Here is a 27,644-nt window from a genome sequence, read left to right on the forward strand (position 1 = left end):
GTAAGGATTGCAGAACCGATAATCGGGAAACTGCGCGTGTGCAAGACCCGTTTGGTGCATGTGCAGAACGGGTCCTGCAATCGCATTGCAGTTTTGCGAACTCCGCTGCCTGACTGACAAGCAGAGGCATTCGGGGGGAGGGATGGGAGTTGCGAGGCTAAGGACTACGTTGCAAGTCACAGTTTCCTTGGCCTCGCAAGGCCCCCTGCGACAGCTTGAGTAAACTGAGGCTTACTCAGCTGGCAGTCTGCGAGGAACATGGAGACTATCTGTAACGATGTTGATTCCAGTCTGCGACGCGGTCGCAGCAAGATGTTTAACACCTCCTACTGCATTCGCATTTTTATTGATTACATTTGCAAAGCTGACTACATGCAGCTGTGCAAATGCAATCCTTAATGAATTAAGCCCTGAATTTGGTAAAACTCAAACGAAAACAAAATATATGCGCAAGCAAATGTAGGAAGCACCAATCAGCATCCGCCAGTCCCAGGTGGTTAGCTGATGGTGGAGATGGTTGTCTTTATTATGTATTTCTACCTGAAATTATAAATCGTAAAGTAGCAGTGTTAAGGTGGGTTCACACCTATACAATAATTTTTAAGGGGCCGACCAACCGATTGCATAGAAGCCCGTACACATAGAAATAATTCACAGAATCGTATATGTATGTATAGGAGTCAGGAGCAAGTCAAGCCGCGACACACTGCTCTGCTGATCGAGAGTGTTAACCTGATCTGCAGAAAATCGTACATGTGTCCCCACCTTACGTGTTCATCAGGACAGTTGATTTTTATATCATCTGTCAGTGCACCAGAGCAATGTAGACTTGCTCCAGTAATTTAGGGGGACATGTACTAAGCAGTGATAATAGTGGAGAAGTGAGCCAGTGGAGAAGTTGCCCATTGCAACCAATCAGCATTGATGTAACATTTATAATTTGCATACTATAAAATTATACAGAGCAGCAGATTGGTTGCCATGGGCAACTTCTCCACTTTTATCACGGCTTAGTACATGTCCCTGTTAGTGTTCATTGCTGCAACTCACAGGGAGTTGGATAATAAATTAGTGATAAATAGACCCTTAGCTTCATAATTGAAGTTTATCAACTGGCAAAAAAAACATTTGTCCTCAGTTATAGAAGTTTAGTATTATTAAAATAAAAAATAAGAGAAACCTCTTCTTCATTTTATTTGAAAGAACGATTAATCTGTTAGAATATACAGGAAATATTTTTGCCTATGTACAGGAGACTTGTGTCTTTTAAAGTCTTTTAAACTATTGTTTCATTCTTTTATTTTACTTCATTTGTGAACTTTACAGGAATCGTTTAGGCACTTGACCATATTGGGTTTGCAGTGTGACAGTAACTCCTGCACAGCATATGTTTTGCGTGCGTATATCCACTGAATTCCTCCTTGTCAAGCCCTACGGTGTTTCTATATACATTGCAATACTTCAGCAGGGCATATAAACCATCTTGTTATTTTTACAATCCTAGTTTTCCACTTGAGCACATCCCTGAAAGTAGGTGAATGTTACATCTGCCATGTACAGCAATCTGTTACTGTCAGCAAAAGAATTAAGTGCAGTTGTCGTCACCAACATAATGCGGAGGCGGCCATTTACATAGCTGAAGTCCTTTTCAGGAGATTCAGCCCAGGGCTTCATAATTTTTTTGTAAAATGTAGGAGCCAGGACCACCGTCTCCCCTCCCAAAAAAATAAAAATAAAGTAACTGAACCCCCTCCCCGCAGCCACATTACTGAGCAGCTTCCCCCCACCCCCCAAGCAAACCACCTCCCATGGCCACACATCTAAGGGGGTACCCCCACTCCTCTGCATCCTCACTGCCACTGGGCAAACAACAACTCCTCCCCCCCCGCCACATTAAAGAGCAGCCAGCCGCCACACCCACACAACTAACAGGGTACTCCCACACAAGCCACCCCTCCGCAGCCTTCCACAGGCAAGCAACCCCGCCCTGTGGCCACATCACTACACCCCTCCAAAGCTGCAATCTCTGGCCATGCATAGACCCTTTTATCAGAGCGCTCTATGCAGCTGGAGTTTGGAGACAGCAGACAGAGCAGGCTGGGATGGACAGGCACAGTAATCAGCGCAGGCCGGGATGGACATTCTGCACATTCCCTTCCAGCATGAAATGGCCGCCATGATACTGGCACGTCCATGAATCTCTGCGGGCGCTGAAGAGGATATGCTCCCCCTCCCCCGACACAATCTGGTTGCCAGGCAGCAAAATCTAGGGGCGACCTGGCCCCTGGGTTTTGTCGAGCCCTACTTCAGCCTATTAAGTCACAAGCAACAAGTCACAGCACTGAGGCATGTGGCTCCAGTTGTAAAAGTAGAAGGGAGAGGAACCATTAGATACACGGTTTAACTGATGATTACTGTACTGTAATTAATCTCAGAAGTGCTTAGAATGCTAGTACTTCTCCAGCTGTGTTCATACTAGTGCTCCTCACTGATGACAGGTTGAAGTGAAAGGAGAACTCTCCTCTCCTGTCACTCAGGAGTGATCAGTATTTACATTTGGAGGTCATTTATTAGAAGACACTCTCTTATAGGGTAGCTTACATGGAAACCTATTTTGCAGGAGCTTACACAATATGCAAAAGAATATTGCAAATTATTATTGTATTTCGGTAGCTATTTACACACACACACACACACACACACACACACACACACACACACACGCGCGCGATCGCCAAAGGGTTTATGTATGAAGGCAAATATGGAGGAAAAAGCAGCGCATTTGTACATTTTGCCCCATTATTGCCTCTAACCATGGCTTATGGCTGGAGAAGGAGCTGGGTGGCGTATGGCTGGAGAAGGAGCTGGGTGGCTTATGGCTTGAGGAGGAGTTGGCGTACAGCCAGTGTACACATATATACCAGTGAAATGAATTATTATCATGCAGTATTGTGCCTTACGCTTTACCTTCCTCCCTGTGCCATTCCAACATCACCTCCGAGCCCTTTGTGTAACAGCTCTCTAGTTAGTATAAAGAGCCCAAAGTATGTATCATAGTTACTATGAGGAGCTCTGCTGAACAATTTAATGAGAAGGAATTCGGCAGGGACAGTATGGAGTAAGAAAGGTAAAATGTGTTGTATTATAGGCCCTACACACTGGGCGATAATACTCAAAGATATGAACGATCTCGTTCATTAATGAACGAGATACCATTCATATCTTTGAGTGTGGAGGCACCAGCGATGAACGATGCGCGGCCCCACGCTCGTTCATCGCTGGTGCCCCGTCGCTTGTGCATGCAGGCCAATATGGACGAGATCGTCCATATTTGCCTGCACTGCTATGGAGCTGGGTGACGGGGGGAGTGAAGAAACTTCACTCCCCCCCATCACTGCCCCCTGCCGCCGGGTCGCCCGTATCCGCCGTCAGGCAGCTTGGCGGCGGATCGACAAATGTGTAGGGCCCTTTAGACTTCAGGTATGGTTATCCGAAAACTTTAAATCACAAACTATCGGAATAATAGCTCTCTTACCTGCGTATGACATACTTTGTGAGTGAATTAGCCTTTAAAAGCATATAGGCTGTTGTTCAGTTATAAAGAGTATAATCTAATAATAATAATAATAATGAAAAAGCCTGAAATAACCAGGTAGGTCGGACATCATGCCATTCTTGGGAGTGGCGCCTTAGAGATCTGTATGGTGATTTCTGTTTTCTTACAGCTGTGTGTTTGATTTCAGCAGCTTTTGTAGCCTGCAATGCTCCCAAATCCCAAATCCCCTCCTTACTTAAAGTCATCTCTGACTTTATTTGGTGCAGGCTGTGAAGTGACTGTTACTACAGTTCTACAGATCAAGTTTAAGCAAATTAAGGCTCAGCTGGTAGAACTTTAGGGCGATAGTAATAAAAGATATGAACGATCTCGTTCATTAATGAACGAGATACCATTCATATCTTTCAGTGTGGAGGCACCAGCGATGAACGATGCGCGGACCCGCGCTCGTTCATCGCTGGTGCCCCGTCGCTTGTGCATGCAGGCCAATATGGACGATCTCGGCCATATTTCCCTGCACTGCTATGGAGACGGGCGCCCCGGCGGCGGGGGATCTGGGTGCAGTGATGGGGGGAGTGAAGTTTCTTCACTCCCCCCGTCACTGCCCCCCCTGCTGCCGGGTCGCCCATCGGCCGTATCTGTCGTCGGGCAGCTCGGTGCGAATCGCCCTGTGTGTAGGGCCCATTTCAGCCAGGCAGCCAGGGAGTTCCTGTAGCTCCACATCACCTTGAGAGCTGCAGGATATCTTTGCTTTTTCTAATACTGAATGTCATAGCTACAGATGTGTTCTCTTAGATCCTTGCTGCAGTGAAAGCTGGGCAAAGGGTGTAAATCACAGTGCTGCCTTGAGAATTCGCCAGCCTTCGCATTTTTTTTTTTTTGTAAATTCGGACACATCACATTTCCCAGTATAAGTATGGGGAATGCGATGTGGCTTACTAAAAAAAGTGAATTAAAGGGTTTTTCATGAAAACTGCTCCAAATGCCCTTTAATACTTTGGGGTCATACTAAAATAATGTGAAAAGTGTGTGAAAACACACTTTTTCACATTATTTTAGTAAATATGTTAATAAATGGGCCCATTAGCCCCCTCCACATCTACCAAAATACACTCCTTCAGTGCCACACAACAGTCAATGGGACATATTGCCATGCTGTTCCTGAATCTGGACAATACTCCTGATCCCCAGGATTGCAAAATGCAGATAGTTCCCTGAAATTGGGACTGTCCTGCTGTAATCAAGGCATTTGGGAGGTCTGCTGCTTATAGCTGGCATTTCATGCAGTATGTGGCAAGCGGGTTTCTTCTCCTCTGTGGCGTCATCTTCCCCGTGACATCTTCAGGAAAATAGCGCTGCACAAAGAAAGCAGATTGTGGTTCTGTGCCAGAGCCTTTACTCTTTTGTGCACATGCACTATCTTCCCAAATGTCACTGGGAAGATAGCGCCGCGGAAGAGAAGGGACCCGCATAAGGTAAGTATAATGTGGGTGCAGTGTGGAGGAAAAGGGGCCCATTGTCGGTGCGCAAGGGCAGAGGGTGTCATGCTACTTATAGGAGGTTATCTGCACATCGGCCCCCTCAGGCGTTAATGCGCCCTATACAACTCCCAAACCATCCACAGCTCGGTGTCACAACTGAGGGCCTGAGCTGACGGGAGGCAGCCTCAGTTGTAGGGGCTGAGATGTACCGGAACCTGGGAGGTTGTATCAGACCCCTGGACATGTAAGTAACATGAATAATAACTGCCCGAAGGCGTGACCACGACAACTTAGATAAAAGTCAATGATGTTTATTATGACAACTCCGCATCACAGCAGCAATAAAAGAAAACGTAAAAGTCAGCAAAGAATAAATACAGTTCCTGAGTACTACAGCATGGCAGGAGCCACAGGGCACTGGTAGTGTGAGATAGTTCTTATGATCTTCTAGATGGAAAGTCCTTACCAGGCCCGGCTGTAGCAATGGAGATAACCCAGGATTATACCAGCTGGTGTTCCAGGAAGAGCTGGGTTGCTGAAGGTAAAACAGCTGCTGTGGATACTGGCTGGAACCAGACTGTTGTTAGCACGGAGTGGATACTGGCTGGAACCAGTTAAATAATAAATGAACTTTGGGAGCGATGAAATAATAATTCCGGTGGAGAGTGGTAAAGTGTAGAAAGGACACCGGCCCTTTAAGGGAAGCTGTACTCTGCTGGAAGCTGAGGCTGGAAGCAGGTCGTGTTGTAGCTGGAAACAGATGAATCCACAATGGATTGGAGAGTCAGGCTACACCGCTGGTGGAATGCTGGTGCGGGTCTCTATGGTGGAAGTCTTGAGACAGGAGCTGGAACCTGGAAGACAATCATAGAAGAGAGACAAACAGGAACTAGGTTTGACAACCAAAGCACTGACGTCTTCCTTGCTCAGGTACAGCTTACTTATACCTGCAGCAAGGAAGGGGTTGGCTAGGCAATTATGCAAATCAACAACACAGACAGCAGATTGGTGGAAATGATCAGATGACAGAATCCAAGATGGCTGCGCCCATGCAGACACTTGGAGGGAAGTTTGGTTTGTAATCCATGTGGTCTGGGAAACAGTAATGGCGGCGCCGGCCACCGGAGACAGGAGACGCCAGGCTGATAGATGCACATTTAACCACGCGGGCACAGCGGAGGCCGCGGCTGATGAAAAGACCACTCTGTATGTGGAAACTCAGGAACAGCGGAATCCGGTCCTGGAACGCTGAGCCCGCCTTAGGAGGCATCTGAAGGGTAAGTAATGGCGTCCAGATACCCGGATCGTGACAGCACCCCCCCCCCCTTTAGGAGTGGCCCCAGGACACTTCTTAGGCTTTAAAGGAAACTTTGCGTGGAAATTTCGGACCAAGGCAGGAGCATGGACGTCAGAGGCATTGGTCCAAGAGCGTTCTTCAGGACCATAGCCCTTCCAGTCAATGAGATACTGAAGTTGACCGTAACGGTGACGTGAGTCCAGGATCTTGGCCACTTCATACTCAACGCCTCGTTGAGTTTGGACTTTCGGAGTTGGTGGAAGTGAGGAATGAAACCGATTCAAGATTAGCGGTTTCAACAGGGAAACATGGAATGTCCTGGGTATTTTTAAGAAGGGAGGTAACTGGAGTCTGTAAGCAACAGGATTGATGACTTGATCAATTTTGAAAGGACCGATGTAGCGAGGTGCAAACTTCATACTGGGAACTCTTAACCTCAAATTCTTCGTGGATAACCATACCCGATCACCCACCTTGAGAGCAGGAACTGCTCGACGCTTCTTATCCGCAAACTTCTTGTACCTGAACGATGCCTTGAGCAGAGCTGATCGTACGCTCTTCCAGATATTGGCAAACTGATGCAAGGTGATATCCACTGCGGGAACAGAAGTTGCTGGAAGCGGTTGGAACTCAGGGACTTTAGGGTGGAATCCAAAGTTGGTGAAGAATGGTGTTGAAGAAGATGAAGAATGATACTGGTTGTTATGACAGAACTCGGCCCAGGGAAGTAATTGAACCCAGTCATCTTGAGAGGAGGACACATAGATGCGGAGGAAGGCCTCCAAGTCCTGATTCACCCTCTCAGTTTGACCATTGGTCTGAGGATGGTAAGCCGTGGAAAACTTTAACTTGACTTGGAGGACTTGACATAAACTTCGCCAGAATTTGGCTGTGAATTGAACTCCTCGATCTGAGATAATTTCTTCTGGAAGACCGTGGAGTCGGAAGATCTCTTGTATGAATACTTGAGCCAACTTGGAAGCTGACGGAAGACCGGTGAGAGGAATGAAGTGTGCCATCTTGGTGAACCGGTCAACTACCACCCAGATGGTATTGAACTTGTTGCACATGGGCAAATCTGTAATAAAATCCATCGACAAATGGGTCCATGGTCGACGGGGAACAGATAGTGGAACCAGTTGCCCCGCAGGCGACTGGCGGGATACTTTATGTTGAGCACACTTTGGGCAAGATGCAATAAACTCCAAAACGTCCTTTTTCAGAGTTGGCCACCAATAGGACCTAGAGATAAACTCCAGGGTTTTTTGGATACCTGTATGTCCGGCAAAACGGGAAGCATGGGCCCAATGCATGAGCTTCTTCCTTAGTGTCGGCTTCACAAAACTTTTCCCTGATGGGGGCGTAGAGTCCATCCCTACCGTGGAGAATGCCAACGGATTTATAATAGGATGCTTGTCTGAAGACTCTGACTCATTTTCTTGCTCCCATGAGCGGGAAAGGGCATCGGCCTTGCGATTCTGAGAGCCCGGACAGAACTGGAGTTTAAAGTCGAACCTGGAAAAGAAAAGTGCCCATCTGGCCTGACGAGGGTTGAGACATTGTGCGCCTTTTAGATATAGAAGGTTCTTGTGGTCTGTAAGGATGGTGATTGAATGAGAAGCTCCCTCCAACAGATATCTCCACTCCTCTAGAGCGAGCTTGATGGCTAGCAACTCCTGGTCGCCAATGGCATAGTTGCGCTCCGCTGGGGAGAACTTCCGTGAGAAGAAACTGCAAGGATGTAAATGACCATCTTTAGCCCTCTGAGATAACACCGCTCCTACTCCAACGGAGGAGGCATCCACCTCTAAGATGAAAGGAGAGTCGATGTCAGGCTGTTTCAGGACAGGTGCAGAGATGAACCTCTGTTTTAAAAGATGAAAAGCTTGCATGGCTTCTTCAGACCACTTGGACGGGTTAGCACCCTTCTTGGTGAAAGCAGTAATAGGCGCCACAATGGTGGAAAAGTCTCGTATAAACTTTCGGTAATAATTGGCGAACCCTAAGAACCTCTGGACCCCTTTGAGGGTTAAGGGTACCGGCCAATTCTGGATTGCTTGTAGTTTCTCAGGATCCATCTCTAGTCCGGAACCGGACACAATGTACCCTAGAAACGGAATGGACTTGACTTCAAAGACGCATTTCTCTAATTTGCAGTAGAGATGATTGACACGGAGACGGGACAGAACCTCCTTTACCCAGAAACGATGTTCCTCTAAATCGTTGGCAAAAATGAGGATATCATCTAGATAGACCACGACATGACGGTATAGAATGTCTCTGAAGATCTCATTGACGAAATGCTGGAAGACAGCTGGAGCATTGCTCAATCCGAAGGGCATGACGAGGTACTCATAATGTCCGTCACGGGTGTTAAATGCGGTCTTCCACTCGTCACCCTCACGGATCCGGATGAGATTGTATGCACCTCTCAGGTCCAGCTTTGTAAAGATGGTAGCTCCGCTAACTCTGTCAAAGAGCTCAGTAATCAGGGGTAAAGGATAGCGGTTCTTGATGGTAATGTCGTTCAAACCTCTGTAGTCGATGCACGGCCGCAGACCACCATCTTTCTTCTTTACAAAAAAGAAGCCTGCGCCGGCTGGAGAAGAAGAAGGTCGAATGAACCCCTTTGCTAGGTTCTCTTTAATGTATTCCTCCATAGAATGTGTCTCGGGGAGAGACAACGGATAAGTTCGGCCTCGAGGTGGAACCTTCCCTGGAACGAGATCAATCGGGCAGTCCCATTCTCTATGAGGAGGAAGGATATCAGCAGAAGCTTTACTGAACACATCCGTGAAATCTTGATATGGAGGAGGTGGAACATCAGACGACCTGGGGGAGGAAGAACAGACAGGCAACACTTTAAACAAACATGTCTTAGTACAGGAGGAACCCCATGCCAGGATTTGCGTAGTCGTCCAATCAATTGTAGGATTGTGAAGACGGAGCCATGGAAGGCCCAGGACCACAGGATGTGTGGCTCTTGGAATCACTAAAAATGAAATAAGTTCGGAATGAAGAACTCCCACTCTCAGACGAACTGGTAGAGTCCTTAGAGAAATAACTGTATCAAAAATTTTACTGCCATCCACAGCAGTTAAGGAAAAGGACGAAGGAAGTCTCTCGGTGGGTAGGGACCACCGTTTAACATAGGCTTCAGTAATAAAGTTCCCAGCTGCTCCGGAATCCAGGAGGGCAATGACGTTCTGATAACGTTGAGCAACTTGAAGCGAGACTGGGAGGTTACAATCTTGAGGAGATGGAGAGGAGATCATTACTCCTAGCCGGCCCTCTCCTTGGCGAGCTAGGATTTGGAGTTTCCCGGACGTTTGGGACAGGCATTAATGGTGTGAGACGGAGCTGCACAATACAGACAGAGAAACTCGGAGAGACGTCTTCGGCGCTCAGCAGGAGTTAAACGGGAACGACCAATTTGCATGGGTTCATCTGTAGTTGGTGACAGTTGGCGAGGAGGAGGAGTAGAAGATTTTGGAGCAGATGATCTTCCACGCTCAGTTGCTCTCTCTCTGAAACGCAAGTCAACTTTCGTACAAAGTGAGATTAGCTCATCTAACTTGGAGGGTAAGTCTCTGGTAGCTAACTCATCTTTAATACGCTCGGATAAACCATGCCAGAATGCAGCATACAGGGCCTCGTCGTTCCATGCCAGTTCGGATGCCAGGATCTGGAACTGTATAAGATATTGTCCTACAGTACGTGATTCCTGGCGTAAACGGAGAATCTCAGACGAAGCTGAAGTTACCCGGCCTGGCTCCTCGAAGATGCGCCTGAATGTTGACACAAATGCAGTGTAAGAAGATAGCAGGGTGTCGGACCTCTCCCATAACGGTGATGCCCAATCAAGGGCTGAGCCACTGAGAAGAGAAATAATGTAGGCAATTTTTGTACGGTCACTGGGAAAATTGCCAGTTTGTAGCTCAAACTGAATCTCACACTGGTTGAGAAATCCCCTGCAGAATCTTGGAGATCCGTCAAATTTTGCTGGCGTTGGAAGATGAAGACGTGGAGCAGAAATGGGTAAGGTGGGTGGGGTTATAGCTGGAGTCACTGTGGTTGACGCACCAGACGCGCCTGATCCACGGAGAGTTGTCTGAATCCCATCCAGCCGAGTAGAGAGATCCTGGAGACAGCGGATGATGTGGCCCTGTGCAGCCTCCTGATGTTCTAGTCGGGCTGCCAGTTCTTGCATCGGCCTGGCCGCTTGATCCTGGTCTCCGGCTGGATTCATTAGGTCAGTGCTTACTGTCACAACTGAGGGCCTGAGCTGACGGGAGGCAGCCTCAGTTGTAGGGGCTGAGATGTACCGGAACCTGGGAGGTTGTATCAGACCCCTGGACATGTAAGTAACATGAATAATAACTGCCCGAAGGCGTGACCACGACAACTTAGATAAAAGTCAATGATGTTTATTATGACAACTCCGCATCACAGCAGCAATAAAAGAAAACGTAAAAGTCAGCAAAGAATAAATACAGTTCCTGAGTACTACAGCATGGCAGGAGCCACAGGGCACTGGTAGTGTGAGATAGTTCTTATGATCTTCTAGATGGAAAGTCCTTACCAGGCCCGGCTGTAGCAATTGAGATAACCCAGGATTATACCAGCTGGTGTTCCAGGAAGAGCTGGGTTGCTGAAGGTAAAACAGCTGCTGTGGATACTGGCTGGAACCAGACTGTTGTTAGCACGGAGTGGATACTGGCTGGAACCAGTTAAATAATAAATGAACTTTGGGAGCGATGAAATAATAATTCCGGTGGAGAGTGGTAAAGTGTAGAAAGGACACCGGCCCTTTAAGGGAAGCTGTACTCTGCTGGAAGCTGAGGCTGGAAGCAGGTCGTGTTGTAGCTGGAAACAGATGAATCCACAATGGATTGGAGAGTCAGGCTACACCGCTGGTGGAATGCTGGTGCGGGTCTCTATGGTGGAAGTCTTGAGACAGGAGCTGGAACCTGGAAGACAATCATAGAAGAGAGACAAACAGGAACTAGGTTTGACAACCAAAGCACTGACGTCTTCCTTGCTCAGGTACAGCTTACTTATACCTGCAGCAAGGAAGGGGTTGGCTAGGCAATTATGCAAATCAACAACACAGACAGCAGATTGGTGGAAATGATCAGATGACAGAATCCAAGATGGCTGCGCCCATGCAGACACTTGGAGGGAAGTTTGGTTTGTAATCCATGTGGTCTGGGAAACAGTAATGGCGGCGCCGGCCACCGGAGACAGGAGACGCCAGGCTGATAGATGCACATTTAACCACGCGGGCACAGCGGAGGCCGCGGCTGATGAAAAGACCACTCTGTATGTGGAAACTCAGGAACAGCGGAATCCGGTCCTGGAACGCTGAGCCCGCCTTAGGAGGCATCTGAAGGGTAAGTAATGGCGTCCAGATACCCGGATCGTGACACTCGGGATAGAAAGCCTGTTATATTATTTAGGTTCGGTACTACAGGTGCCCTTTCATATGTTTTTAAATAATACAACAAAATGCTACCTAGAAATCAGTGACACATCTTTCCCGGATAAGATAACACTGCTCAGGAAGCATGCGCATGCAATTAGATCTCTGAAAACAATTATTCTGTCTTATTCTCTTGGATATTTACATTTCATTCTCAAACACTTTTATGCATTAACTCCTCACATGTGTCATCTAACTACAGTGAATGACATGACAAAGTATGTTAAGACCTGAAATATGTGAGAGGCATATTAGAATAAACGGATTATTCAGAGTCTGGTATTGTCATCCAGGGATTACTAATCTTTGCTTTGTGTTATTATTATTTAGTTCAGACTGAATATGTTGGTTTAAACAAATTTCCCCCCACTGTGTGCGTTCTGGGTAATGCGCTCACTTCAGCGCAGTGTACCTGTACATATCTTTGCGTGTAGGGACTGATTCAGAGATACAGGGAAGGCCGTTTTGCACTGTGAATGTGTCCTAGTTGAGAATATGCAAAAGTGAGCAACTGAGGGTGATCTAGGGGTACATTTACTAAACAGTGATAAGAATGGAGAAGTGAGCCAGTGGAGAAATTTCCCCACGAACCAATCAGCAGCTCTGAATCATTTTATAGTATGCAAATTATAGATGTTATTTCAGTGCTAATTGGTTGCCATGGGCAACTTCTCCACTGGCTCACTTCTCCACTCTTATCACTGCTTAGTAAATGTACCCCTTAGACTCAAAGGCTCCTAGCCGCATCTCCATTTTCAGCTGAATGAAAGCGGAGGTGCAGGAGATCAGTCAGAAACTGGATTCCCTTTCCATATGCACGTCTCTGAATTATACAGAGCTTTAGCTACACCCCCATGACACTCCCACGGATAAGAGCACCCCTGTGCGTCTGTATTGTTGTCACTCAGTTTCCACCCAAAAACGCCCTTTTCTGCAGAAAGACAGATGTTCTGTCTTGGAATAACAAAAAGTGTGTCAGTTTGCACCTGCACTGTATGCAAAAACTTGTAGATTGTGTCTGCGCACAAAGATCCGTCTGAAGGTGGGTACACACCAGTAGATATATCTGCAGATCAATTGATCTGCAGATAAATCTATGTACGGATCGGGCAGTGTGCTGTGCATACACACTGCCCGATCCGTCGGGGGTCTGACGTCATGAACAGGGCGGGCGCGCCCGCCCAGTTCACCTGTCAATCACCGCCGGCCGCCACAGCATGTGTACGCACACACAGCGACGCGCCAATATATCGTTAGCTATATTGGCCATCGGCTGTGCTGCGCAGCCGACGCGATACTTCTGTGAACGACGGAGTTCACAGACATATCACCCGTACACACTGGCCGACGCTCCCGCGATATATCGGCCGTTCAAGAGAACGGCCGATATATCGACCAGTGTGTACGAGCCTTGACTTAGATTCAGCCCCAAAAGCCCAATCTGTGCTGAAAAAAATCAATATGAACGTTGCTTAGTTAGCCATATAGATTTTGAAAAGTTATTCCTGCATGTCTCACATAGGGGACATTGATTCCTGTGGAACAGAGCCGGATTAAAGGTGGGTACACACACTTTCATTTCCGGGCGAATCAGAACAACTTATTGGCTGGAACATTCAGTGTGTGCAGCCAACATGGCCTACCCGCAGACGTTAGCGATATCTTCTGGTCAGCCAACCAGACAATATCACATGCTGGGGCATCATGCAGTGTAATGAAGGATGGAACAAGGGATCATTCTGTCCTTCATTACATCATTCTGATGTGTACCATGGATATGATATGTTATTATTTGGGTACACATTGCTTCAGTGTGTACCAAGGTTAAGACCCCATTGGCACCTAGGCTAAATACTGGTTTAGGCCCGCTCCTCTTTCAACCCATCCATTTCAAATGCAATCCTAAACTCTTTTCCGCTATACTTATTTACTGTAGTTAGCATATGCGTGCTTAATACTAACTTTTGCTTTACATTTCCCTCACATAATACTCTGCTTACTAGATTTTCCCTTACATGCCCTCTGCCCACCAGCTTTTTCCTTACATGCCACTCTGCCCGCCAGTTCTTCGCTTACATGCACATTAACCAGCCAGCTTTTCCTTCATATACCATTCTGCCAGCCAGCTTTTCCCTCATATGTCATTCTGCCAGCCAGCTTTTCCCTCATATGTCATTCTGCCAGCCAGCTTTTCCCTCATATGTCATTCTGCCAGCCAGCTTTTCCCTCATATGTCATTCTGCCAGACAGCTTTTCCATCACATAGAGCACTCAGGCCTTTCCCTTATGTGCCTACAGATGTGTCCTCTTACATCTTTGCTGCAGTCATGCTAAACAGCCCCTGATGTCGAGCCATGCCGTGGTGGGAATCCGTAGCGCTGTTGCATCAATTTTATGCATTTTTTTCAGTGAAAATGCATTTTAGATGCACATTAATGTAATAGTATGCACAAGCAGCTTCTGCTGATTTAAATGATATGCAGCATGCCTATGTTCTGTGTATTTACAGACTTCCTAAGCAGAACCAGGGGAGGGGTCACTCCATCTGGAAGTCTGCCAACAGTTAGTTCAGAAGTTGGGCCTTTCAGATGTGGAGCTCATGACTTCTCGTCACAACTTCAAGGTTCCATGGTTTTGTGCGCGGTCTATGAACCCAATAGCTTTCACTGTGGATGCATGATATTTATGTGAGACTTTCGTCTGTCTTATATTTTTCTCCCGATTCCATTGTTACCACCTGGTGTTCAAATGGACCAAGGATCACCAATAATACAATACTAGTGGGTACAGACTGGCTGTGGCACTCCTAGTATGTGAACGTTCTCAGATTGCCAGTAGGTCCTTGGTGGCGTCTTCCACTACATCCAGATCTGCTGCTACAGAATCATTTTCTACACCAGGACCACAACCTGGCTATTGACACCTAGCTTTTTAAAGGATAAAGGTTTTTCCACTCTTGGTGGTCCCTACTATGTTGTGGGTCCTGAATCCAGTTTCCTTGCATAATTATCACAGCCTGTCGAAAATGTACTTTTGTGGTATAAACAGTGGAGGGTTCAAATCTCCAAGTTTTACCTCTCTTGTTGCTTGACCTTCCTGCAGCTTTAACCTCCAGTTAAAGCTACATCCTAATCTACTGCGGGGTAGTCAACACCAGACCAGGTGTCGGCGCATTCCACTGGGGCGGTGGCGACCTCCTGGATGGCGAGAAACAGGGCTTCAGCAGAACAAGTCTGTCGTACAGCCACCTGGTCCCCTGTCCACACATTTGCTCTTTTACCGGTTTCATGTTTTGCCTCCAGCGATGTCCGCTTTAGGCGTACAGTTTTCTGGTCAGGTCCAAAGTCCTCCAGCCTAGCCAGAGAAAAGAGGATTTTTGGTCACTTACTGTTGAATCCTTTTCTCTTAAGCAAGCTGGGGGACACCATGTTCCTGCCCTCATGCTCAGTTGTGCTGTTTTTTTGTATTTGACCTTTCCGTACTAGTTTGTTTTATTGTTGTAACCGTTTTACAGCTACTCCTTACCAGACCATTTTAAAGAAGTACTGGCATTATATGGTTGCAGGGGGAGAAGCTTGGACTTTAAAGCTATAGTTTAAGTGCCAACTCTAGCCCCATGGTCCAGGGTCCCCCAGTCTGCTTAAGAGAAAAGGATTCAATGGAAAGTGACCAACAATCCACTTTTTATCCATACTCGGTGAATACTATAAATGCAGCCGTGCTCATCTACATACTCATAAAGCACTGACTTATATGTTTAAAATGCACATGATTTTTTTTTGACAATTTAATGTCACATGACGTACTTGTCCTGTTATACTGACCACATGTTTTTGTAATATGTAAATATGTCAATCAGTGATGTCTTATAAGCAGAAGATATAAGTTACAGCTACTGTCTTTTGTAGATAGATCAGATTCCATCAGATGTGAAGGAGTAATTGTGCTAATGAGGTGAAATTACAGAGGTATTAAATGTTAATCTAATTTTCTAGCACTATTGAACTTGCTCCTCCTTTAAGTAGCATTAGTAATGGTACGCTGATATTGTTTGTAAAGCTTTAAAGTGGATCTAACACAATACTGTGTACACTGGAGTGGTTTTAAAAATTAGATTTTTTTATCTCTCTCTCTCTCTCTCTCTCTCTCTTTATATATATATATATATATATATATATATAGATATATACACACTGTTTTATAAATATATGGGCACTTCTTCACATATATATGGTTGCTCCCATGAACTATTCTGACTACTCTCTGATGGTCACTAAGCTGTGATGCTGCAGGTCTTGAACGGCCAAAACACAGGGACCGAAGTTGACAGACAATAAGTCTATGGGCCTCATTCAGACCTGATTGGTGCTGTGCGAATTCGCACAGCAGCCAAACAGGTCAGAAGTGCGCAGGCAGAGGCGGTTGCTGGGTAGGAGGGGGCAGAATGGCGGCATTATGCCGCAGTTTAGGCGGCGCGGTCCGGCCAACAAAGGCGTGGCCGGACCATGCCGGGGGCGGGCCACGGTGGATGCGTGATGTCACAAGCAGCCCCTGCGACCCGGGCACCAACAAGTAGGCCGGGAGCTACTCCTGAAGTGCAAAAGCATCGCTGCTGTGCGACACTTTTGCAATTCTGCAACAGGGGTCGGGCCAGACATGCGGGTCAGGCTAGCCCTGTGCTGGGCGTACCCCCTCATGTCTGTGTTCCTGATCGTAGCTATGCTAAATTTAGCACGGCTACGATCAAGTCTGAATTACTCCTCATGGCTGTATTTGCAACATGCTTGAAGTGCTGCTGAAGTCTTGGGACTTTTATTAGAATTTGGATTGCTGCTAAATGTACATATTAAATGATTCAAGTCTAATTTGTGACAACTTGCTAATTGTCAGTTTTAAGGTGTTTTTACACTGGGTGTTGATGAAACAAAAATAGAAAGTTCACTGGAAAAACTATATATAGTGGAGAAATGCACTTGTATCTGGATCTACATAGAAGTTGTCACAGGATAGTGGTGGCCAATTGAAGAAGCACTCCGCTTGTTCAACATTTCAGGGTAATGCGCACTCATCTGCGTTTGTGTGTGTAGATATATATATATATATATATATATACATACACACTGCTCAAAAAAATAAAGGGAACACTAAAATAACATATCCTAGATCTGAATGAATGAAATATTCTTATTAAATACTCTGTTCTTTACATAGTTGAATGTGCTGACAACAAAATCACACAAAAATGATCAATGGAAATCAAATTTATTAACCCATGGAGGTCTGGATTTGGAGTCACACTCAAAATTAAAGTGGAAAAACACACTACAGGCTGATCCAACTTTGGTGTAATGTCCTTAAAACAAGTCAAAATGAGGCTCAGTAGTGTGTGTGGCCTCCACGTGCCTGTATGACCTCCCTACACTGCCTGGGCATGCTCCTGATGAGGTGGCGGATGATCTCCTGAGGGATCTCCTCCCAGACCTGGACTAAAGCATTCCCAAACTCCTGGACAGTCTGTGGTGCAACGTGGCGTTGGTGGATGGAGAGAGACATGATGTCCCAGATGTGCTCAATTGGATTCAGGTCTGGGGAACGGGCAGGCCAGTCCATAGCATCAATGCCTTTGTCTTGCAGGAACTGCTGACACACTCCAGCCACATGAGGTCTAGCATTGTCTTGCATTTAGGAGGAACCGCACCAGCATATGGTCTCACAAGGGGTCTGAGAATCTCATCTCGGTACCTAATGGCAGTCAGGCTACCTCTTGCGAGCACATGGAGGGCTGTGCGGCCCCCAAAGAAATGCCACCCCACACCATTACTGACCTACTGCCAAACCGGTCATGCTGGAGGATGTTGCAGGCAGCAGAACGTTCTCCTTGGCGTCTCCAGACTCTGTCACGTCTGTCACATGTGCTCAGTGAGAACCTGCTTTCATCTGTGAAGAGCACAGGGCACCAGTGGCGAATTTGCCAATCTTGGTGTTCTCTGGCAAATGCCAAACGTCCTGCACGGTGTTGGGCTGTAAGCACAACCCCCACCTGTGGATGTCGGGCCCTCATACCACCCTCATGGAGTCTGTTTCTGATCGTTTGAGTAGACACATGCACATTTGTGGCTTGCTGGAGGTCATTTTGCAGGGCTCTGGCAGTGCTCCTCCTGTTCCTCCTTGCACAAAGGCGGAGGTAGCGGTCCTGCTGCTGGGTTGTTGCCCTCCTACGGCCTCCTCCACGTCTCCTGATGTACTGGCCAGTCTACTGGTAGCGCCTCCATGCTCTGGACACTACGCTGACAGACACAGCAAACCTTCTTGTCACAGCTCGCATTGATGTGCCAATCTGGATGAGCTGCACTACTTGAGCCACTTGTGTGGGTTGTAGACTCCGTCTCATGCTACCACTAGAGTGAAAGCACCGCCAGCTTTCAAAAGTGACCAAAACATCAGCCAGAAAGCATAGGAGATGAGAAGTGGTCTGTGGTCACCACCTGCAGAACAACTCCTTTATTGGGGGTGTCTTGCTAATTAATTGCCTATAATTCCCACCTGTTGTCTATTCCATTTGCACAACAGCATGTGATTGTCAATCAGTGTTGCTTCCTAAGTGGACAGTTTGATTTCACAGAAGTGTTATTGACTTGGAGTTACATTGTGTTGTTTAAGTGTTCCCTTTATTTTTTTGAGCAGTGTATATATATATATATATATATATATATATATATATATTTATTTATTTTTTTCAAATGCACACATCTAGGAGGCAGCCACGCCTCAGGCCCAGTTCTATTCCCCCTCAAGTGGTGGAGTGGACCACTACCCAAGTGGGGGAACTAGCCGGCGGTCGGGACTCCGACCACCAGTATTCCAGCTGGTGTCGGGATTCCGGCGTCGGTATCTTGACTGTTCATACATGGTATTATCCAACATAATGAAGAATAGATACATTATAATAACAAAATTCTAAAACCCCCTTAAAAAAAGTCTACAAATTATATAAATTGCTATGACTGTGCTAGTCGCCTTTTAACTAAAGATGAGCGGGTTCATATTTACTCGGTTCTCAACACCAGAATTATAACAAAATCAGATTTTCCGCATTTTTCTTATTGGATAACCAAAGTATGTGACATGTGAGAGCCAATAAGGAGATTCGAGTAAGTCCGAGTAAATCCGAACCCGCTCATCTCTACTTTTAACACATTTAGAGGAGTATATATAATATACACACTATATGGACAAAGGTATTCAGATACTTGGCAATTACACCAACAGGGACTGTAATGACATTGTATTCAAATAAGTACAAATACTTTAATGGAGTCCCCCCTTAAGCTCCCGCTGCACAGTTTTTGTGCTTACATTAATGACAGTAGAAGCTGGGAACTCTTCAGCTGTGGCATCAGCAGAGCGTTGGTGACTTTTACGCACCATGCGCCTTAGCAGTCGTTGACCCTGCTCTGTGATTTTACATGGTCTTCCGCTTTGTGGCTGAGTTGCTGTTGTGCCTAAACACTTCCATTTTCTAATAATATCACCTTCAGTTGACAGTGGAATATCCAGCAGGGATGTAATTTCATGAACCGTCTAATTGCAAAGGTGGCATCCTCTCACAGTACCACGCTTGAAGTATGCCAAATATATGCAAATTAAGACAGCATAGCTAGGGGCTGGATTTTACACACCTGTCAACTACAAAATAAATGTATAATTTGTACAGCATATGATAACTAGTTACCAGCCCCTCAAAATGACGGAACTACATAACGGTAATGTCAGCGCCGGCAGCTGTGCGCGCCCGAAAGGAGCAACAATTAAATTGCTCCATCGGGCGACATCAAGTGGCCGCCGGCTCGCAAAACAATTGAATTGAGGTGAGGAGCAGCGTTAGCTTGTTATTATGTAGGATGTACAGTACCAGCTGATAATTTAGTGGTGTACCTCTCACCAGTCCAGAATGGCAAAACAGGAAAATTAGGCAGCGCCCCAAATCTTTCTTGACTTGGGGAGAAAAGGTGACTACACTTTAGAGCAGGGGTGGGGAACCTTTGGCCCTCCAGCTGTTGATGAACTACACATACCAGCATGCCTTGCTACAGTTTTGCTATTTGTCCATGCTAAAACTGTTGCAGGGCATGCTGGGATGTGTAGTTCAACAACAGCTGGAGGGCCGAAAGTTCCCCATCACTGCTTTAGAGCATGGACACAAGCATTATACTTGTACAGTAAAATAAAAATGAAAAAGGGACAAATTATGGGGTATCTGTACTTATTTGTTTTTAGGTACCCTATTCCCAACTCCCTTTTGGTGGGTGCTATATTTTGATAAACTTTCTGTAGCCCATGGGAGTCATTCTAACCCGATCGCACGCTGCAGTTTATCACAGCGGCGCGATCGGGTCAGAACTGTGCATGAACTGATTGACAGGCAGAGGCGGTCGCTGGGCAGAGGGGGGGGGGCGAAACGGCGTGGCCAGACGTGGCCAGACCGTGTGGGGGACGTGCCGCAGCGGCTGCGTGACGTCACTAAAGCTGCGCTGGCCGGGAGCTACTCCTAAAGTGCAAAAACATTGCCGCTGTGCGATGCTTTTGCACCTCTGCGGGGGGCCGGCACTGACATGCGGGGCGTGATAGCCCTGTGCTGGGCGTCCCCCCGCATGTCTATGGACATGATCGTAGCCCTGCAAAATTTTGCAGGGATACGATCAACTCGGAATGACCCCCCATATACCATAGTCAGCTATTGTGGGAGTTTTCTCAAGCATTCTAACGAGGACAAGTGGAAAAGTTGCCCATAAATATATATAAATTATATAGAGCATACTAGATAAATGATAGCTAAAAGCTGATTCGTTGCTATGGGTAACTTCACCACGTGTCCCCTTTAGTATACACATTGCCTCTCTATCAGAGAGGGGAGGGCCCGGGCCGCTCATGCCGCTGCCCGCCCGCCGCCATCTGTCCTCTGTCCGCCGTCCGTCCTCCTGCTGCCACCACTGCCGCCCGTTGTTTGCCCGGCTCCTGCAGGCTATTGAAAATATCCCTCTCAAGATGGCCGCTGCCTCAGAGGAGACAGTTATTAAAAAAACTAAAGGAGGCTCTAGTATCTTTAATAACAGTCTCCTTCAAGGCGGTGGCCATTTTGGAAGGAACATTTTCAATAGTTTTAAAGAAGCTCCAGCGGCGGCAGCGGATGCGGGGGGGGGGGGTTGGACAAGCAGAACCTCTGGCAACAAGCAGCTCCCCAGTGAGCAGGTACTGGGGCAACACTGTGTGGGGCATTACTGTGTGGGCATAATATGGTGCTGGGGACAAAGCTATGGGGACATAGACATTTTCTTCTCTTTTTTTTCTTTCTTTAAATATACAGGTTGAGTATCCCATATCCAAATATTCCGAAATATGGAATATTCCGAAATACGGACTTTTTTGAGTGAGACTGAGATAGTGAAACCTTTGTTTTTTGATGGCTCAATGTACACAAACTTTGTTTAATACTCAAAGTTATTAAAAATATTGTATTAAATGACCTTCAGGCTGTGTGCATAAGGTGTATATGAAACATAAATGAATTCTGTGAATGTACACACACTTTGTTTAATGCAGAAAGTTATAAAAAGTATTGGCTAAAATTACCTTCAGGCTGGGTGTATAAGGTGTATATGTAACATAAATGCATTCTGTGCTTAGATTTAGGTCCCATCACCATGATATCTCATTATGGTATGCAATTATTCCAAAATACGGAAAAATCCGATATCCAAAATTCCTCTGGTCCCAAGCATTTTGGATAAGGGATACTCAACCTGTATATATATTTATATATATATATATATATATATATATATATACAGTCAGGTCCATAAATATTGGGACATCGACACAATTCTCATATGGATTTGAAATGAAACAAACAAGATTGCTGATGGGTTTGTTTTGATTTTTCAACCTAATGATGGCTTGCCTCACTGATAGTGGCAGCTCTTTGGATCTCATATTGAGAGTTGACAGCAACAGATTCCAAATGCAAAAGTCACACCTGGAATCTACTCCAGACCTTTTACCTGCTTAATTGATGATATAACGAGGGAATAGCCCACTCCTGTCCATGAAAAAGCTTTTGAGTTGATTGTCCCATTACTTTTGGTCCCTTAAAAAGTGGGAGGCACATATAGAAACCGTTGTAATTCCTACACCGTTCACCTGATTTGGATGTAAATACCCTCAAATTAAAGCGGAAAGTCTGCAGTTAAAGCACATCTTTTTTGTTTCATTTCAAATCCATTGTTGTGGTGTATAGAGCCCAAAATATGATAATTGTGTTGATGTTCCAATATTTATGGACCTGACTATATATATATATATATATATATATATATATATATAAATAATTTTATTTCATTATTATTACTATTTTTTGGTGGGGGAAGGGGGGGGGCTGCCTACTTTGCCAGTCCTGGGCCCCATAATTTGTGATGGCAGCCCTGCACATTGCCCCCATTAGCTTGGTCTTTGTATTCTTAACTGGTTAGAGTACATGTCATACCTCCCAATGTCCCCCGGGCAGGGAGGAGGTTGGGTAAGCCTTTGATCACCACTTCTGTGCTCTGCAAGGTAGCGAATGATCCCTGAATAAATTCCATGCACATCTTTACAGTGCAGGGAGGTGAGCCGGGAGTTGCCCAGCTGCTCGGGGTGCTCTGGGCACCCCCCAAAATGGTAGCAACAGGGTCGTGCCGCTAGGCCACATCCTCCCACCTGAGGTCACGCCATGCCACCTTTTCAGGACGCATATACCTGCAGCGCGTGAGGGGCCTGGGCTGAGAAAAGCAGAAGTGGGGCTGTATGCATGCATTAGGTGTTAAGGTTACAGCATATCAGTGCTCTTATTAAACTGCAAGTCTCAATTTACAAACGTGAACAGTGCACTTACTCTGCTTAATAAATTATTCTACCCACAGTGTACTGTTTATATCTGCTAATGTTCTGTTTCTCTAAGGAACATGTAAAACATTCATAGCAAACTGCTCAGGTAAGTTCTGCACCGTCCTCTCAGAATGACGTCAGAGCAGTAATAGATTTGTTAGTGATTTGTGGAATGTGACTAGTTTTATTATCACTTCTAGTCCTGTTCTGAAGCTGCTTACTGAAGAATGCAAGATGCCAGATAGTGTTTAAACTAGTTACATATTAGAAGATTTGAAAAGCCTATTGCAAAATAGTAAATTGTGTGGTGCGTGTAAAAGGCCTTGATTTGTATCAGAAGTTTGTGCTAACAACCAGCAACAAGGATTTGTTAAAGAATTGTTAATAGTACATGACTTTGTCTATTCAGAGCCACCTGTAGCTCGATGTAACAACCTGATTGTCACCACATTTGGTAGGGAGACTAATGAGGACGCGGAAGGCAGGATTCCAGGAAATTGTGCAAAAAGTTGCTGATAGCGGTACACCACTGCATCTGTTCTTTGTAAATCCAGTTGAATTTGCTGTTCTGTTGTATCTTCTGGTAACACTTTGGTATTAGAGGGCATCTCACAAGACTATAAAACGCCAAGGAAGGATTATAAGATCCCACCACTTAAGTTTTTACTCTGTGATGGTTTTTCACTGTCTTAGATTTAGAGATGTGCACTTGAAATTTTTCGGGTTTTGGTTTTGGGTTCGGTTCCGCGGCCGTGTTTTGGGTTCGACCGCGTTTTGGCAAAACCTCACCGAATTTTTTTTGTCGGATTCGGGTGTGTTTTGGATTCGGGTGTTTTTTTCAAAAAACACTAAAAAACAGCTTAAATCATAGAATTTGGGGGTCATTTTGATCCCAAAGTATTATTAACCTCAAAAACCATAATTTCCACTCATTTTCAGTCTATTCTGAACACCTCACAATATTATTTTTAGTCCTAAAATTTGCACCGAGGTCGCTGGATGACTAAGCTAAGCGACCCTAGTGGCCGACACAAACACCTGGCCCATCTAGGAGTGGCACTGCAGTGTCACGCAGGATGGCCCTTCCAAAAAACACTCCCCAAACAGCACATGACGCAAAGAAAAAAAGAGGCGCAATGAGGTAGCTGTGTGAGTAAGCTAAGCGACCCTAGTGGCCGACACAAACACCTGGCCCATCTAGGAGTGGCACTGCAGTGTCACGCAGGATGGCCCTTCCAAAAAACACTCCCCAAACAGCACATGACGCAAAGAAAAAAAGAGGCGCAATGAGGTAGCTGTGTGAGTAAGATAAGCGACCCTAGTGGCCGACACAAACACCTGGCCCATCTAGGAGTGGCACTGCAGTGTCACGCAGGATGGCCCTTCCAAAAAACACTCCCCAAACAGCACATGACGCAAAGAAAAAAAGAGGCGCAATGAGGTAGCTGTGTGAGTAAGATAAGCGACCCTAGTGGCCGACACAAACACCTGGCCCATCTAGGAGTGGCACTGCAGTGTCACGCAGGATGGCCCTTCAAAAAAATACTCCCCAAACAGCACATGACGCAAAGAAAAATGAAAGAAAAAAGAGGTGCAAGATGGAATTGTCCTTGGGCCCTCCCACCCACCCTTATGTTGTATAAACAGGACATGCACACTTTAACCAACCCATCATTTCAGTGACAGGGTCTGCCACACGACTGTGACTGAAATGACGGGTTGGTTTGGACCCCCACCAAAAAAGAAGCAATTAATCTCTCCTTGCACAAACTGGCTCTACAGAGGCAAGATGTCCACCTCATCATCATCCTCCGATATGTCACCGTGTACATCCCCCTCCTCACAGATTATCAATTCGTCCCCACTGGAATCCACCATCTCAGCTCCCTGTGTACTTTGTGGAGGCAATTGCTGCTGGTCAATGTCTCCACGGAGGAATTGATTATAATTCATTTTAATGAACATCATCTTCTCCACATTTTCTGGAAGTAACCTCGTACGCCGATTGCTGACAAGGTGAGCGGCGGCACTAAACACTCTTTCGGAGTACACACTTGTGGGAGGGCAACTTAGGTAGAATAAAGCCAGTTTGTGCAAGGGCCTCCAAATTGCCTCTTTTTCCTGCCAGTATAAGTACGGACTGTCTGACGTGCCTACTTGGATGCGGTCACTCATATAATCCTCCACCATTCTTTCAATGGGGAGAGAATCATATGCAGTGCCAGTAGACGACATGTCCGTATCCGTAATCGTTGGCAGGTCCTTCAGTCCGGACCAGATGTCAGCATCAGCAGTCGCTCCAGACTGCCCTGCATCACTGCCAGCGGGTGGGCTCGGAATTCTGAGCCTTTTCCTCGCACCCCCAGTTGCGGGAGAATGTGAAGGAGGAGATGTTGACAGGTCGCGTTCCGCTTGACTTGACAATTTTCTCACCAGCAGGTCTTTGAACCCCAGCAGACTTGTGTGTGCCGGAAAGAGAGATCCAAGGTAGGTTTTAAATCTAGGATCGAGCACGGTGGCCAAAATGTAGTGCTCTGATTTCAACAGATTGACCACCCGTGAATCCTTGTTAAGCGAATTAAGGGCTCCATCCACAAGTCCCACATGCCTAGTGGAATCGCTCTGTGTTAGCTCCTCCTTCAATGTCTCCAGCTTCTTCTGCAAAAGCCTGATGAGGGGAATGACCTGACTCAGGCTGGCAGTGTCTGAACTGACTTCACGTGTGGCAAGTTCAAAGGGCAGCAGAACCTTGCACAACGTTGAAATCATTCTCCACTGCGCTTGAGACAGGTGCATTACACCTCCTATATCGTGCTCAATTGTATAGGCTTGAATGGCCTTTTGCTGCTCCTCCAACCTCTGAAGCATATATAGGGTTGAATTTCACCTCGTTACCACTTCTTGCTTCAGATGATGGCAGGGCAGGTTCAGGCGTTGTTGGTGGTGCTCCAGTCTTCTGTACGTGGTGCCTGTACGCCGAAAGTGTCTCGCAATTCTTCTGGCCACCGACAGCATCTCTTGCGCGCCCCTGTCGTTTTTTAAATAATTCTGCACCACCAAATTCAAGGTATGTGCAAAACATGGGACGTGCTGGAATTTGCCCATATTTAATGCACACACAATATTGCTGGCATTGTCCGATGCCACAAATCCACAGGAGAGTCCAATTGGGGTAAGCCATTCCGCGATGATCTTCCTCAGTTGCCGTAAGAGGTTTTCAGCTGTGTGCGTATTCTGGAAACCGGTGATACAAAGCGTAGCCTGCCTAGGAAAGAGTTGGCGTTTGCGAGATGCTGCTACTGGTGCCGCCGCTGCTGTTCTTGCGGCGGGAGTCCATACATCTACCCAGTGGGCTGTCACAGTCATATAGTCCTGACCCTGCCCTGCTCCACTTGTCCACATGTCCGTGGTTAAGTGGACATTGGGTACAACTGCATTTTTTAGGACACTGGTGAGTCTTTTTCTGACGTCCGTGTACATTCTCGGTATCGCCTGCCTAGAGAAGTGGAACCTAGATGGTATTTGGTAACGGGGGCACACTACCTCAAGAAATTGTCTAGTTCCCTGTGAACTAACGGCGGATACCGGACGCACGTCTAACACCAACATAGTTGTCAAGGCCTCAGTTATCCGCTTTGCAACAGGATGACTGCTGTGATATTTCATCTTCCTCGCAAAGGACTGTTGGACAGTCAATTGCTTACTGGAAGTAGTACAAGTGGTCTTCCGACTTCCCCTCTGGGATGACCATCGACTCCCAGCAGCAACAACAGCAGCGCCAGCAGCAGTAGGCGTTACACGCAAGGATGCATCGGAGGAATCCCAGGCAGGAGAGGACTCGTCAGAATTGCCAGTGACATGGCCTGCAGGACTATTGGCATTCCTGGGGAAGGAGGAAATTGACACTGAGGGAGTTGGTGGGGTGGTTTGCGTGAGCTTGGTTACAAGAGGAAGGGATTTACTGGGCAGTGGACTGCTTCCGCTGTCGCCCAAAGTTTTTGAACTTGTCACTGACTTATTATGAATGCGCTGCAGGTGACGTATAAGGGAGGATGTTCCGAGGTGGTTAACGTCCTTACCCCTACTTATTACAGCTTGACAAAGGCAACACACGGCTTGACAAATGTTGTCCGCATTTCTGTTGAAATACTTCCACACCGAAGAGCTGATTTTTTTGGTATTTTCACCAGGCATGTCAATGGCCATATTCCTCCCACGGACAACAGGTGTCTCCCCGGGTGCCTGACTTAAACAAACCACCTCACCATCAGAATCCTCCTTGTCAATTTCCTCCCCAGCGCCAGCAACACCCATATCCTCCTCATCCTGGTGTACTTCAACACTGACATCTTCAATCTGACTATCAGGAACTGGACTGCGGGTGCTCCTTCCAGCACTTGCAGGGGGCGTGCAAATGGTGGAAGGCGCATGCTCTTCACGTCCAGTGTTGGGAAGGTCAGGCATCGCAACCGACACAATTGGACTCTCCTTGTGGATTTGGGATTTCGAAGAACGCACATTTCTTTGCTGTGCTTTTGCCAGCTTGAGTCTTTTCATTTTTCTAGCGAGAGGCTGAGTGCTTCCATCCTCATGTGAAGCTGAACCACTAGCCATGAACATAGGCCAGGGCCTCAGCCGTTCCTTGCCACTCCGTGTGGTAAATGGCATATTGGCAAGTTTACGCTTCTCCTCCAACAATTTTATTTTAGATTTTTGAGTCCTTTTTTTACTGATATTTGGTGTTTTGGATTTTACATGCTCTGTACTATGACATTGGGCATCGGCCTTGGCAGACGACGTTGCTGGCATTTCATCGTCTCGGCCATGACTAGTGGCAGCAGCTTCAGCACGAGGTGGAAGTGGATCTTGATCTTTCCCTATTTTTGGAACCTCAACATTTTTGTTCTC

General features: G+C 46.4%; 1 protein-coding gene across 1 annotated transcript in view; it reads left to right on the top strand.

The window, feature by feature from the left end:
- The window catches only part of FREM2 (FRAS1 related extracellular matrix 2), a 285,338-nt gene that overhangs the window by 48,231 nt on the left and 209,463 nt on the right, over positions 1 to 27,644 (top strand). The window lies entirely within an intron of this gene.

The sequence above is a fragment of the Pseudophryne corroboree genome, chromosome 2 (genome assembly GCF_028390025.1).
Source record: "Pseudophryne corroboree isolate aPseCor3 chromosome 2, aPseCor3.hap2, whole genome shotgun sequence".
NCBI lineage: Eukaryota > Metazoa > Chordata > Amphibia > Anura > Myobatrachidae > Pseudophryne > Pseudophryne corroboree.